Consider the following 15,504-nt stretch of genomic DNA (forward strand, 5'->3'; position numbering starts at 1 on the left):
CTGGTGTCACATAAAGCAGTGATAACATCCCTTCACATGTGTCATTTGATTGCTCTATAAATACCCATCTAATCATGACACATAGTGAAAGAAGTTTAACATAGCTATATGTACCATGAAAAAAAAAGAAAAACAGAATCAGATACCAACAAGGATTTTTTCAAGCAAAGGAACATGGATGAAAGTGAAGGGTTGTGCTATGGTTTCAGGTGAAACTTTGTGATTTCCTTTTGTTCCATCTCCTGTCATTGGGAATGCGAACAGCAGAGGGCAGCTTGAATACATATATACAAACTAGAAGGGTGCATCTCTCAGTCATCAAAGGCATGCACTCGTTTACATCCCTGGGTTCCCAGCACACCACTCAGCTCTTGTCTGACAGCCGGCTGGACCGCAGAGAGCTGGGGACTGTGATCAGCATCAACCCTATCACAATACCACACAGGGGACATAGTGGAGGAAGTGGGGAATAAACGAATTGTGGAGTGACAGGTAATTGACCAACACCAGCCAAGTAGCAGGTAATGTTTTGAAAGCCCTGTGTCAATCTGTAAGTCACATAAAATCTTGAGCTCTCTCTGTCTTTGTTTTGTCTCTCTCTCCCTCTCTTTGCCTCACGCTTTCCTGCAGGTTTCAAAGAGAGTTACAGCACCTTGCTGCTGCAGAACAAACCTCAAAGACAACACTCTATGCTGTTTTTATTGTTAAACCTGTGTTCTGCCATTGTCTGCCCTCCCTCCTGAGCTCCAGCTCTCTCTCTCTGCCTCTCTGCGTCTCTCTCTCTGCCCCCCCCCCTCTCTGTGGCTCAAGATGAATCTGCCAGCATGTGCCCATGCTCTTCATCACTGTCAGGTGCCCCATGGTGGTCCTCCTCCTCTTTCTCAAACTGGGCACCAACCGCTGGCTGGAATTATTCCTCACCTCCAAAACTCTCCCCACTGTTTCTAAATAAATGTGGCTGTAGTAACCGAGGAGTGTTGCTCATCCATCTTTACCGTGTGGTGTGCGGAGTGTGCAGTGTTTACTGAACTAGACAGAGAGTCTAATAAGCCACACAGTCAGTGTAAAGACACAAAGTGTATAATGTAACGTAATGTATTAGATTTCTGGCATTGGTTTAGTGTTTGTTCTTCCCCTCAATTTAAGGAAAGGATGTTTGTCTCTCTGTCAGTGAGAGTTGTCATTCATAATTGATTAGCATTAATATCACATAGATTCATCCGCATTCGCTGTCACTTTTGTAAATTTACATCAGTTCTTCTTCGTTGTAATAGCTCATTAGCAGATGTTTGGCCAGTAACATTAGACTTGTTAAAAGGGCCTGTTGATAGATAAGAGACTGTTTTTGTTTCACTTGACACAAGAATAACTGCTGATGTTAAATTTGTAATTAAGGCACAAAAGATAGCTGCACCATCTGTTGACAGGGTGGTGCCTGTAGTGTTTGTGAATGTCAGAATGTGTCTGCTATTTGGGATGTTGGTTGTTAGAGTTTACAATGAAAGCGTGCTAAAGATACACTGTATGCCCTACCTTAAATGTTTAAGTACACCTATACATGCTGCTACTACTGAACAAGGTGTGCAGTGATTTCTTTTCTCTGCGTTGGTTATCATAGACAATTAAAGAGGATGCATTAATTTGTTTTTCTTTGAGGTAATTAGGCTCTTCCGCATGAGTGATGGTGTCCTCATTGTCCCCTGCTTCATGCAAATGTGATTTTCTTCCTATCCTTTGTTACGTTTACTGAAATGCCTTTCAAGCACATTCCATTTAATGCTGAGACACACACAACACAAAGTTAAATTGTTTTTTTTCCCACGTTACCACAGGATAAAACCTGCAAATACACATACAATTTGATATAGCAGTTGAAAACCAATGACCTGGAATACAAGACCTTTGGTTGATCTCTTGTGGAACACGTCAGCCAGGACTCTTTCCCTTTTCAGAGTGAATCTCATTCCTCAACACAAATATGCACTTATTAAGTTCCCCAAGTTCAATTTGAAATGGTTTTGTAATTAACAAGTAAGCCAAGCTTTAAAATGTCACATTTATTGTATTTTCATATCTCTGAAATTCAGTCCTGAAACAGAATGATGTGTGTTTTATAGCAGTTATGATAAGAGGCTTACACAGTCAAAATCTCAATATAGATCATTTGACAAACGTCTTTGGTGGCCACTCGTTAAATTGGTTTCACCCGCATATTTGGGCCTTATTTAAAAGATATCTTTGAATAATGGTAAGCTGTTTAGCTCCTCTGAAAAGAGGAGGGTGATGCAAATGAACTCCATTTCACTCTGTTTTGTTTAATCTATAACATTGTAGGTTTTCTGCAGTCTTTTCTCAGAGTTTATAGCTTCTATATTCTAGCATAGATTAATACAGTTTAGGCATACCTATCTTGAATTTAAGTCAGTCTAATACTCCCCATTGCATATCAAGGACACAAGCACATATTATCTGATCATTCCTTGCATTCATTACATTAATGAATCAAATATGAATAAGTGTTCCTCTTCAGAAAAAGTTAATTACCATAAACATTAATATGAATGTCATTATGTGGTGATGCTGAGCTAAATTATCTAATGATGTGTTTCAGTATGCCAGTGTTTGCAAAAAGAGGAACCACTAGAAAATCAAAATACTCTCTGTAATTGTTCCTTCAAATATGCAATTGTGGAAACAACAGTTGTGACAACAACTGTGGAAAACTAATATTTTTTTGCAAAAGCAAAACCTGTTCCACTGATCATAATTAACATGCTTACAATTTGCAGTCTGTCACTGACTTGCAGGCAGGTAAAATCCAAAAGGCATTGCCTGCTCTCTATGTTTTTGCTTCTCTCAGACACATCTGTTTGGAATAACAATGTACATCTGCTGAAAATCACTGGATTTAAAGCAGCTGCATTTTGCTCTGTACATGGGAGTTTTTTTTGGCAAACAACATACCGCAAATCTATGTTGGAAAAAATGGCCTGACATTTCTAGAGATTAAACAAAAAATATACATTATATTTCACTGACATGGAGCTACTTGGCACATTGAAATCTTACTCTATATCTTTGCTCTCCCCTTTTAAAATAGAAGGAAATGCAGAGTGTAGCTACTCATAAAGAAAACAACATGTTATGGCATACATCTCAACAATGTGCCCCAAATATTCTGAAAAGCCGTTGCATGGTCACTTTTTGGTACCAAACGCATCAAAAAACTGGTTGTATTTTACCCCTACTAAAACGTTGTCTGTCAACAGAGCTCCCATCAAAAGTAGTGGTACCATCCAGTGCCTAGAGCGCCTGGCTCTGTCCTCTTTTTCAGCCAGACCGGTCTCTGGCAGCTGCACGCATGCACACTGGCCGAGGTCAAAGCTGTCACTTCAGAGGGCACTGTCAAATCTCAGCCAGCGTTGGATGATGTGGGAGTGCTCCCTACAATCACCCAGATGTTTCCAATCAGTCGGGCTTCTCCTATCCTCCTCACCCACTTTCGGCACCGTCTGAATTTGGAGAGCCACCATCAACCACTGGAAACATTTTATGAAAGTGAATGAGAAAATCTGATTAATTGAAACCTGTGCTGACATTTCCAATGATAATTAGCATTTCCCCCCCTCCAACTCATCACCTTAACTTCCGTTCCTTTTGAAAAGAAAAATTAATAAATAAATAAAAGTACTGTGCAGATAATGAGCAGTTTTTTTTTTGTGAGCAGGATTTTCAATTAGATATTTTAAAAACATTATATATGTTTTAAATTCTCTATTAGTAACATAAAATATAACGACAACATAATGGTACATTCTAATTGCTTGATTCTGTATGCATGTTTGTGTGTGTGTGTGTGTGTGTGTTGCTTGGGTGCTGTAAATGACTATGGTGTGTTTCTGTGCCTCTTAACCTTTTTAAATTGAACCCATATCCATTTCCTGTGCATGTAAGTGTTAATCAGTGATAGTAACTTTACCTGTCTTTGACTCTATTTTCCATCAGCATGACTGATAACTAATTAGCTTGATTAATCCAATATATAACTGTAGTATAGCACAGATTATCTATTGGTTTCTGGTAAAAACATGTTTTTTTTTACAGCTTGCAGATTGTGGGAGCTGATACAATAATAGGTGTATTGATATTGCCTGTGTGTAAAACAAGATATGAAACATAATATAACAGTAAATCTGTTGCTACAATTTGATGTTCCAGCAGGAAAAAGTGTCAGAGACAAGTTGGCACACTCTTCCCAGTGACCTTGTCTCTAAGTCAAACAGAAACAGCAACAGGACAAATAATTTCTAATAGCAGAACAAAGGGACTGAGAAAATGTGTGAAATTTTTATAGTATAAGCAAAGGTGCATAATAATTTTGTTGGATTGTATCCTGTTCATAAATATTTTAACCTTGTACAAAATGAGTAATGAATAACTATAAATAGGAAATACAAAAACTACATCTACAAAAAACTGGAGGAGTTACTGTGACTTTAACTTGCCTTAAGGTAAAAGTGTAAACACATAATTCAATACTATTTCAGTGAGAATCTCAACAATCTGCACCAAAAAGCTGTTGCATGGTCACTCTTTTGGTACCAAATGCATCAACAAGCTGGTTGTATTTTACTCCTACTGAAATGTTGTCTGTCAACAGAGCTCCCATCAAAAGCAGTAGTACCATCCAATGCCTAGAGCGCCTGGCTCTGTCCTCTTTTGGTGTTGCATATTCCAAAATAAAGTTGTATTTAATAGAACTAGCACAAGTAATTGAGACTAAGAAAACCCAGGGCCCGGAAGACTTATTCCAGCACAGGAGCAGTGGACATTTTGTTTGAGTCTCTGGGTATATAATGAAGCTGTCATATAGGTATAGTGTACTGTGTGCACTGTACTTGATGGGACTACGGAGGCAACAGGGTACAAATACAATGCACAGAGCCAGTATCACACGAAAGTGTGTAATACACCCGCCAATCCACTAGAGAATACCGTGTCAGTGTCATGTTTGGCCTCGCCTAGGTGTGAAAAGTACACTTGTGTATAGAAATGCAGCACCAGCAGGTGGCGATATTGACGGGAGCAAAGGACGAACAAAGTATAAAGAGCGACAAAGTCCGTGTAGGGAGGAGGTGGGGGTGGATGGACAGTTTCAAACACAGAACAAACACACAGGAGATCGGGGTTTGTTTCCCGTGTGAAACCAATGGTCAATGTTGATTGTTTTAAGGATGTAGTTATTTTAACCCAAACCATGCTCTTTTCCTAAACATAACCAAGTAGTTTTGGTGCCTAAACCTAATCAAACTGTGACAGTCACCTGAAATGTTTCTCAGCAAGCTTTATTTTGAAAGTCTAACCAGACGTTGTATATATATTATTGCAAACTTGACCAAGGAATGAGAACAAGTTGAAAACGTGACACTGCCACGGTGGACCGATGTGGCAGCGCTTTGGCGTAATACCGAGTTGCATAGAGGGCGGTAAGTGGGAGGGTCAATAGGGGCCCAACTTGCACATGGGCCCCCTAATAGGTTAATACAGCCATGCGAGCATCAATATTGTACCAAAGAAGGTCAACTATTCATTTTACATTTGAAACCTAAAACAAATCTAAATGATGTCCCATTTTTTTTGGCAACTGTAGGGATTACTGCCCCGCTAACAGCACATGCATTAAATGTGACCGATGGCATTATTTCATTCTGGATACTTGTACCTCAAGGAGCAAAAATGAATCATCCTTAACTTCACAACGGCACAACAGTGAGACAAGGCGTGCTTCAACCATTTAATGCAAATTACCACAATTTAGAGTGTTGTATTCAGCGGGAGACCATTGCTAAATGGTCAGACAAGCTAGTCACAGATATTAAAATAAATTATGTCTAATTTGAATTTTAGTCACGCTACATTAACTAATAGAAAGTTATTAACATTTCAAAAGACAGAAAAAAAGCTTTTGCCTGCAAAATTAACAGTGGCTGGGCTGACCTGTAAGCCATGCAGTCTGATCACTGTAATGACAGCGTAATGGCATATTTACATTAAAATCTGGGCAGCTAATATGGGATTCAGAATGGGAGGCTCAGTCAAGGATTATTTAGTCTGGCCTGCTGGCCTCTTGCTGAATGTTTCTTTCTTAACTTCAATACAAAGCAGAAAGTTCTCATTTCATGACTATTTATGTGGCTGGTCTCTGTGGCTTGCTTTCCCTTTCACCACCCTAATGTTCTCTTTAGTTCCAACCTTTTATCTTTCATCTCCTCTCTCTTTTCCCTCATGGTCTTTAAAGGCAATTATCATTTCACTTCAGAAATGTCAGAATCCTACACTTCAGTTGTATCTTGAGGAGCCTCGTTGGGATGAATGGAATTCTTCACCGACAAAGATGAGCGGCTTTCTCCCACCAACCCTGAACCGTCTGAAACTGCAGTCTTTGAAACAAGAGAAGAATTTTTTTGCATTTTAAATATTCCTAATTCATTTCCCCCTACTTTGATATTCTCTGAGAAACTGCTGTGTTATTTCAAGATATAGGATGTGAGCACAGAAGTGATAGGATCACAGTGGTGGAGAGGTTTTAGGTTTCAGGTTTAATTGGTGTGAAAGCAGTGATGGAATGAAATTCTTGTAATATAGAATACATTTTGCCCTGCTGTGTGTGAGTGCATGGTTGAATATGAACTGGACCAACTACAATATCACTAGGGCTGCAACTAATTATTAATCTGTCGATAATTTTAACCATCAACAATTTAGTCCAAAAACAATCAGAAAATAGTGAAAAATGCAGATGGCGACATCTTGAAATTGATTGTTTTAGATTTTCCATTAACAATCATATAAAAGGGAGAAGAGCAGTAAATGCTTCATTTTTGTTTAGCAGTTTTCCTTGATGAAATGACAAACATTTACTGGAATATCAAAATTGTTGATAAATAATCAATCTATCAATTGACCAATCATTTTAGTCCTAAATATCACTGTTTGGTTATCACACATTACAGCATCAACACCAAATAAATAAACAAAAACTACAAACAAAATCTAATCTGGTCACATGTGATGAGCACTGCACTGGTGTGTTGTCGCAAAAACAATATCACACAAAAAAATATATAAGTACTTATAATTGACAAGAATGTCAACAAATATGACAGAGAGATAATTAGTGTTTCAGATCCTTTATTAAACTAATTTACCCACATGATGGATGCCATTAATTTGTCTAGATGTTAAGTTGGCAATACTTTATTTGAATCTTATTTGGCATTTAAAGGCAGTATTATAATCAATTAATAAATGGTTTATAACACTTTATTACACATGTTAATGTAGTTGAAAGCCGATATAAGGACAATTTAACTGTCTACTAACTCCTCATATGAAGGATCTCTTACTAGTGTGTAAACAAATAAATGATAACTTGATAACATGGCATATTATCTTATAATGATTGGCCCTCAACATTTCTGAACAGTTTTGAACCCATCTGTGAATGATTTGTTCATGTGTATTTATGTTTAATAAATATTTTATAACATGTCTAGTCATATTGTAATATTCATTATTACAGTGATACATTATCATAACTGTCCATACACCATTTATGGATGCTTCATAGAGGTTAGAATTGTTAACAAATACAAAAACTCTTGCAGCTTATTAATGCTAAATAGAGGGTGTGTACCAACACTAACAAAGTGTACCATTAAGTGTCTTTTAGAAACAAATCTGTTATTGCTACATGACTACTGGCTGTGAATATTAGACTCTGACATCCTGCAGGTGGGAGGAGGTGATATGTATTTAAAAATGCAAAATGACATCTAATGTTTAGCGTTGCTGCTTGTTTCCCAAACCTGGGGTGGACCTGACCATCTGCTCCCCTGGTCAGATTGAGCTATGCTTTTGGCAGTGTTCAGAGCAGTTCCATTGGCCTCCATCTCAAAGGACACCCAGTATTATCAGATTTCTCTTCCCTAGAAAAACTGAGACAGTGGCACTATAAGAATAACAATATGTTTGGAGAAAAGAAGAGGGTGGAGGATAAAATGGGTGGAATGGAGGGAGTGGGACAACAATAACAACAAGTTGTCTTGGTAGCAGCCAGATACTGTCACATTACAGTTGGAATCACTTCAGAAACGTGGAGAATTAATATCCTAATGAAGCTTCGAGTGGCTATTAGGTGTGTGTAATGTGGCTCCAGGGGGCTGGGATAGATGTCCAGCAGCTTTAGGCCCTTATTTGCGCGCAGTCACCTCAGCGGTAGCTTTTATTAGGGTAACATTAGAGGGAAAGGGAAGATGCCACAGAAATATAGCGTTTTATTACTCTGGTTCCCAGGGAGCCATGCTCTACCTGTCACAGGCACACAAAGCATGCTGTTTTAGTTCATTTTACAGCTAAATATCTCTGTTACAAATGTCTCTGTCTATAGAACAACATTTGGGCTATTATCACCAAAGTGTTCCAGCGTTGTCTGGAGATGAGTTATTTGGTGTAATGTTTCAAACTGTGTGAAAGGATTTCTGTGCAGACAGCTGTGAATATAAATTTCATTCACACTTTTCATTCACATTAATATACTCAATCCCCCCCCCACCTTTTCCTTTTGACAGGACTATTGCATGCCTCTGCTTTTTTGTTACATTTTCGGGGGAATGAATTGCTTTCCACTGTCACTGGGCTCTGGCCAAGAATTCATTTTTAGTGGGTCAAATGTTTCAGAATGTCATCTTCGACAGGAACCAACCAGCACAATGAATACAAGGAAAGACATGGCCTGCTGAATTTTTTTTTTGTTCGATCACTGCATACACTTAAAGCATGGTAACCGTGCAGTACACAATGCACAGGCACAGAGTGTCTATGTAGAAATCAATATTGAATTAAAACACCCCACTCATGAATAAAAAAACAAAAATGAAAAATGGTAACAGGGCTGTTGGAGCTGCAGGACTCTACAGTCAGCTAATGAAGGTTATATTGCATGGCAGAATTCAGTAATTGCAACACACAAGTGAGGTATTAGACAGGATGTAGCTAATGGAAAACAATCACATTTAACATGGCTCCTTGGTTCTAGCTGTTCAATAAGTGAGCAGCAGGCTGGCTCACAGCAAACAGGAGGCAGGGCGGGTGGGGTGGGGTGGGGTGGGTGGGGGTACGGGTCTTCACACGGCACAGGGTTTTAATGTGATCGGACTATAACAGACAATCTATTTACAGTGTGCTCTGGGGAGCTAATAAACAAATGTTGAGTAATTTCAGCCAGCAGTAATTACCCTTGCAGCTGACAAGGAGAGTGTGATACTCTCTCCTTCACCTCCGGCTCGGTCCAGGAGGTGTGGGCTCTTCGGAGTGGTCCTTCTCTGCTCATATAGATGTGGCTGCTGGCCAGCAGCTAACCGCACAGGATCATTTACAGTACACTGCTTCTCTCTCTGTGCACCAGGGTGTCAGATTTTACACCATTGTTCTATTTTGCTTTGGCAATAGCCAGACACAAATGAGTATGATAAAACTGGAGCAATTAACAATTTGTAGTAAATGTAGAGATTCAAAACTTGGAGAAATTTTATACGGATGTGTTCAAATAGTTTCCATATAATCCAATTAAACAGAAAATCAAGCAATAGGTTACCAGCTTGAGTGGTAATTAACATTTGTACATGATTTGAGTGAGACTCCTCACTTCCTTTAGCCACATGCTATTGCACTCTAACCCCATTTATAAATCAGTGGAGGAAGAGAACAAATATTAAGTTTAGGAAGCAAATAAATTACTTTAGGTTAGACGGGCGAGAAGGCCAAAGGCATCTTTATCCAGGGAGCTCAGTCTTGATCCTCCACTTACGGTGAAATAGATTTTTATGCAAATATGTCTCTATCGATCGCTGTGCCTTTCTTTGATGGAACGGGATGGAGAAAACCGCATGTAATTAGATAGAGATAATCATTACAGGAGAATCATTAATGGACATGTTTACATCAGCGTAGAAAACACAATCTGTTGCATACAACTACTCAACAGTTTCTAATACTCATGACTTAAATTTGTGGATAGATTACTTGTACACTGTCACACAGATTCAATTTATGATCATTTTCCAGTTACAATGTGCTTACAGGGTTTTGTGTTGTAAGCAGCTTGTGCCAAACAGCGATATTTTCTGTTGCAAATCATGCCTACAGTGCATTAGCCTTAGTCCCCTCTGTCTCTCTGACCAGTATGGCACAAACAATGCCACATATCAGATCCCCGCGTTCTCTCCAGAATAACAAGGAGGGAGTGGAGCAGTGACGTGAGGGGTCCAATCTGAGGGGCTGACAGACGGATAGTGAGGCAGCCTGTCCCTTATCCTCAGACAGGCAGATGTCCCCTCTCCCTGCGTGGCCGGCTGCTGACCAGGGGAGAGCCAGGCGGCTGCTGAAATGAAGAAACTTGAGAGCTCCTCAGGGGGTGAGCTGGTCATTTGATGTCCAGCACAAGGGCAGGGTGTGATGCTGAATGAGCTGAGGGAGAGAGGCAGCCTCTGCAGTCTGTTACAAAGGCCTGGCCTGACGGGTAGGGAAGGAGGGAAAAATACTGAGCCCCAGACTGACAAAATAGATGAAATATAGTAATGGTCAGAGAGAAAATGGTCGTGGAGCACATGTAGGAATTTGGTGTGGGGCAAACATGGGGACATTTTCTTTTAAAACCACACACGAATCTGTTAACAAAAACACATCATATAATATCTAATACTGTGTGTATCAAAATGATAATTATTATTTATCAGCTCTTTACATGTTGTGCTTTAGAACTTGATCTAGGAACTTTATCTATTATCAGCTTTGTTATGACCAAGAACTGTCCATGATAACACTCTGGACAATGGGGGAGTGATACTGACACAATCTACAACTGAAGTCCCATTGAAATATGTGAAGTACAGTCGCAATGGAGCCATGGCATCTTTCTTACCTGGCCTAGGTTCAGTCTTGCAGGCAGTCGAGAGCCCTTTGAAGGCTACAGAGAGGCTGAGATGAGAGGAAGCCCTGCCTGCAGAGGGATCAACCATGCCGAAGTGCCAGCACAACAGTGCTGTAATTAATCGCCAGCGATGGCAGCCTCAGTCCTGCAGCCCTGCTCAACTTCTCCCTCACGACAAAACCTTGTGGTCAGGAGACGTTAGGCAACATTAACTGCTCGTACCATTTCCATTTTCTGAAAGTGGGCGGTGGTGTGGGGGTGGGGGTGGAGGTGTCCCGGGGTAGGTCTGTAGATATAGGACTACCGTGGGGGCTCAGGCGAGGAGAGCGACTGTGCATAAGCCATGGCTGTGTACCTTTCATCTTGGAGGAGATTTGGAGAGGTTTCAGACCACAGAGACTTCTTAATTCTCACTAATTCATTTGCGTTCCAGATTCACTGGGCCTGGGATAACCTGAGAATGATAATGAACTCGCAAGGGGAGTGCATGGTCCCTTGCCTTTGAATGTGCTCAGAATAGATTCAGATAATCTTTCCTTGTGAATCTTTCTGGAGGAGAAGAATCCTATTAAGAGTGATTGCTTGTCATGAGACGTCCTCCAAGTTGGGGAGGTTTAACTTGTGGACACACCCTGCCATCTGAGGACGTAACCCTTACACAGTGGTTCTTTTAAAACAGAAAAATGCAATATGGATGTAACCACGAAAAAATACATCTGTGCAATTTTTCGATTTCAAAATCATACTTTATAATGAATATTTATTTGCAAGCTGCATGAATCCTCAATCAATAAATGCTACCTACCAGCTTAAAAAAGTGCTTTTTTTCCTCCTTGGAAATCAAGCTTCATCCAAACAATATATTATCATTACAAATAAGGGAGCAGGCTATTTACATTTATGGATTGAAACGCTACCTTTTCAAACCATACACCAGCAAGTAGACCTATATGTTTATATCCTAAAGGCAAGCAATGCTTGCTGTCCAAAACTTGTTAGCAGGTTTCTTTACTTTTTGGCAGCATTCAGCATTGAGGCATGTTTACAGGTACAGTTTCCTTTAAAAAATAAGACTCATTCTTGCAATTGCACTCTTGACATTCACACACACACCATGTTTGTCCTTTGCTGTCATATCAGGACTGAAATGTGTACTGAAAGAATGTTCCATATGCTTCATTATAGCAGGCTGACAATGAATAGAGAGATTTTGAGGAGATTTATAGGTCTGTGGAGTTCTAAGAGCTAGATTGCAAACTCTTGTGAGAAAAGGGAGGGAAAGCTGCCTTACTTCAGGGCTGGTCTCATCTTTGGTCAAACAGAAGTGAGCTTAATATGTGGGTCTGCCTGGGGAATTTCAAAGGGAAAAAGCTTTGAGTGACGCCAAGCTTGAGCTCCCTGATGTTAGTGAGATGAATGAAAGCAGGGTCTATAGGCTACAGGCCTTCTCACACTCCCACATTAACAGAGGACTTTCAAGTTCTCATTAGGATAATTGTATAGGATGCAGTAAAATGCAAGACAGTGTTTTAGAGGAGCCAGGCAGCACTTGTCATCAGTCTGATTAAGATATATTCCCTTGTGTGATGATATGTACACATTGGAGGATGAAGGCAATCATAAAGTAATAACACACAATATGTGATTCCTGGTGTCTAATAAATAGTGATAGACAGATGAAAACTCACTTTAAACTATCACAAAATCTACAGTTGTTACATTATTTCATTGCAAAAATATTGCCCAACTTTAAGTCTCCCTTAGCATTTAAAAGCAGTATACAAACACTTAATAAATGGTTTATAACACACTATAATGTGTTGTGTGATATACAGATACAAAGTGCTTATTAATGTACAGTACTTGTCACAGATTATGACTTCTTCTACGAAGACATATGTGTGTTTTTCTACTATTGTCATTTATTATCTGTTTATACACTAGCTTCCACTTTTGGGTGCCCACAGGAGGAGTTATAGTTGTTGACAAATACACAATTAAACACTTATATCTGCTACATTATAGTGTATTATCAACAATTTATTTAATGTTTATGTACTGCTCATGAATGCTAAACAGGGGGTGTTGCCCCAAACATCATAATCATACTAACTTTAATTAGTCTATGCTTGCCCACTTTGTGTAGAGAAACAATCTGGGTAAAAATATGACAAAAATGTTCTATTTACACTAAGCTACAATATTTAGTGGACCAAATAAAGGACACTCATTTCCTAGCAGGTTCTTCTTGCAGAAAATACAAGAATTCATTCTCCGCCTCTTAGTGTTTTTCAACAGAAGACTTACTGTACTATTGTATGGAACTGGCTGGCCTTGATAGAATGACCTAACATTTTGACAGGACAAAATATAAAGCTGCTCTTTATTCTGTGGACAATTCACCAGATGCAGGCATGGGAATGGCTTTAATCAATAGAAATGTGGGTGTACTGCATGATTTATTCCAGGCTTTGCTTTATGTACAAAGAAATCTTGGACATTGCTAAGAGTGCAAGCAATAATGGGACCCACTCAATTTTCCCTGAAAGCTTGTGTTGTGATGGTTGTTGCTGCGAGTATTTACAAGTGCTATCTGATCAGCCTCAGAGGCTTCCCAACGAGACAGATGATTAGGTACGGCAAACGAGCCTCATCACCAGTTAAAATTGATGACTCAATGCTGGATGACAGACAACTCTATTTGTATCAAGATATGGCACTGACAGTATCAATCAAAATTTAGTTATTATTGAGCATAAAAAAAGGCATTTGTAATATCATTAAATCCAGATATGCCTCTCTTCACATCTGGCAGGCAGCCATGCGTGTGAAGGAGGGGTTGAGGGACAGAAAGAGAGAGGCAAAGCAAGAAAACACTTGGGGCAATCATTCCTGGCAGTGAGCTGGCAGCTGCAGTGTTTTTTTTTGTAATTTCAATATGTTTCTCTGTACCTCAAGCTTGGGTGCAATAACAGCTTACAGATTGCTTATGTCATCAAATTTTGACAAACTTCTCAATATGTTTTGACCTTCATATTTAGCCATCTGCTTTCTACTCTTTCTTCTCCTCAGTCTATACATTTTCACCCTACAGTAATTGTGTACCTTAAATAGGTTAACCTTGAAAGCTTGCGTTAAATTATTTTAGTTAACAGTAATTCATTGTTATTAGTTTAGGCTAGATGTATTAGCCATTATTTATCTTAAATACAATAACAGATTTTTTTTGTCCACTTGAGGGCAGTGGAAACAAGCTGAAAACACAACACTGGCATATTTTCACCTCTCTTTTGGCTAACACATCCAGCAGATACAAATCAGCATTAGCATTGATTTTGAGTTGTGTTTCTAGTCACCTGATGAACGTAAGTTCAATATTCACGCTTTTTTTTAGCTCTGTTTTTGGTCTCTACTAACTCCTGAGGGAAATAACTGGCTCTAGTTGCTAATATTGTCTGTGGTTTGGTGCTGAGCAGGTAGCATACAGCTGGTTTTTAGAACTTTTTCTAAAAACCTGCTGTACAGCTGCCTGTTGTAGCCAAAAACAACACTATGAAAGCGGTGAGATTGAACCGAAATAGTTAAAACGATAGAGAAAAACCAAAACAATGAGCTGAAAGATGTTAAAAAGCTCCATAGAGCTGAGTGAAACTGCAGAGTCAGGTGATAATTCTTTGTGGGTTTGTCACTATGAGTGACCCTTTCACACATAAGTAGTCATGTGATCCACTGTTAACATAAAAATATTGATTAAAACAGCTTTTATAACATCCCTGTGAGATCCCCTTTATAGGCGTCATTCAAATCAATCACTTCTCAACATCTGTCCTCTTGTTAGCTGCTGTTGCATTAAATGAATCATGTATATTCTCGTCGGTCTTGTCAGTGGTGTTATTCTGATGTGAAAATCTAAATTCGTACAGGTCAAAAGCATAATAGAGACCTCTTAAATAGTCTACTGACAATGTGGCATTAAGTAGTAGCTTGTTCCATGAGCCGGTGATCAGAGTAAACAACACATGCGTATAATATAGTCCCTCCACAGTTTGACATTTCCCTCTGATTTTCATATCTTTGCCTGAAATGACAGTCTATGTAACATGTGGAGGCCTTAAAAATGCCATGGCTGATATGAAATCAATTTGCATTTCCCCAGTGCCTGGATAACATGGCCCTGTCAGAGCACCCTGCAGATCTGCTGGAGATAATGACGTTATGGGGACGGCTTGCACAGTGGAAAGGATGAAATTGAAAGAGTGACGTTCTGTGTTTCCCATGATTGCCTTCACTGGAAGATGTGTGGCTATCGGACATGCACTCCTCTGTCTTTGCTCCCCATTAGCTCTACTTGTTCCCAGACAGGGGTTAAGACAGACTAAAGAGATCCACCAATCCGACCAGTCAAAGCCTCCTTGTGTCAGTGGTATTTCAACAGTATCAATTATAAAGTAAAGAAAGTGTAAAACTGTAATAAAGCCCATTAATTTCCCCCCTGTTGGTCACTGTGTTGAAGA

General features: G+C 39.4%; 1 long non-coding RNA gene across 1 annotated transcript; it reads left to right on the forward strand.

The window, feature by feature from the left end:
* Positions 1–260: 260 nt before the first annotated feature.
* Positions 261–1,575, forward strand: LOC122885834. The gene is made up of 2 exons (XR_006380202.1): positions 261–492; positions 631–1,575. It is a non-coding gene; the product is annotated as an uncharacterized LOC122885834 (long non-coding RNA).
* The last annotated feature ends 13,929 nt before the right edge of the window (positions 1,576–15,504 follow it).

Source organism: Siniperca chuatsi, linkage group LG12 (assembly GCF_020085105.1).
Source record: "Siniperca chuatsi isolate FFG_IHB_CAS linkage group LG12, ASM2008510v1, whole genome shotgun sequence".
Lineage (NCBI taxonomy): Eukaryota > Metazoa > Chordata > Actinopteri > Centrarchiformes > Sinipercidae > Siniperca > Siniperca chuatsi.